Genomic DNA, 204 nt, shown 5'->3' with positions numbered 1-204 from the left:
GAGGACGGGGCGGGGCCACGCGAAGAGAGCTGCGCGTGCGCGTGATCAGATCTGGTACCTGGCTTAGAGCCAAAGCTGGCCTGGAGAGTGGTTAATGGGGTGACAATCGTTATGCCTTGCCCGTTCTTTAATCCATTCTTTCTCTTTGCCAACACCTCTTTTTAGCACTGAAGTCGTTCTGGTTTTTATTATTCATTCATTGAA

Source organism: Bison bison, unplaced genomic scaffold (assembly GCF_000754665.1).
Source record: "Bison bison bison isolate TAMUID 2011002044 unplaced genomic scaffold, Bison_UMD1.0 scf7180017864487, whole genome shotgun sequence".
Taxonomy (NCBI): domain Eukaryota; kingdom Metazoa; phylum Chordata; class Mammalia; order Artiodactyla; family Bovidae; genus Bison; species Bison bison.
The sequence above is the reverse complement of the archived record's forward strand: the minus strand, read 5'-3'. Positions refer to the sequence as shown.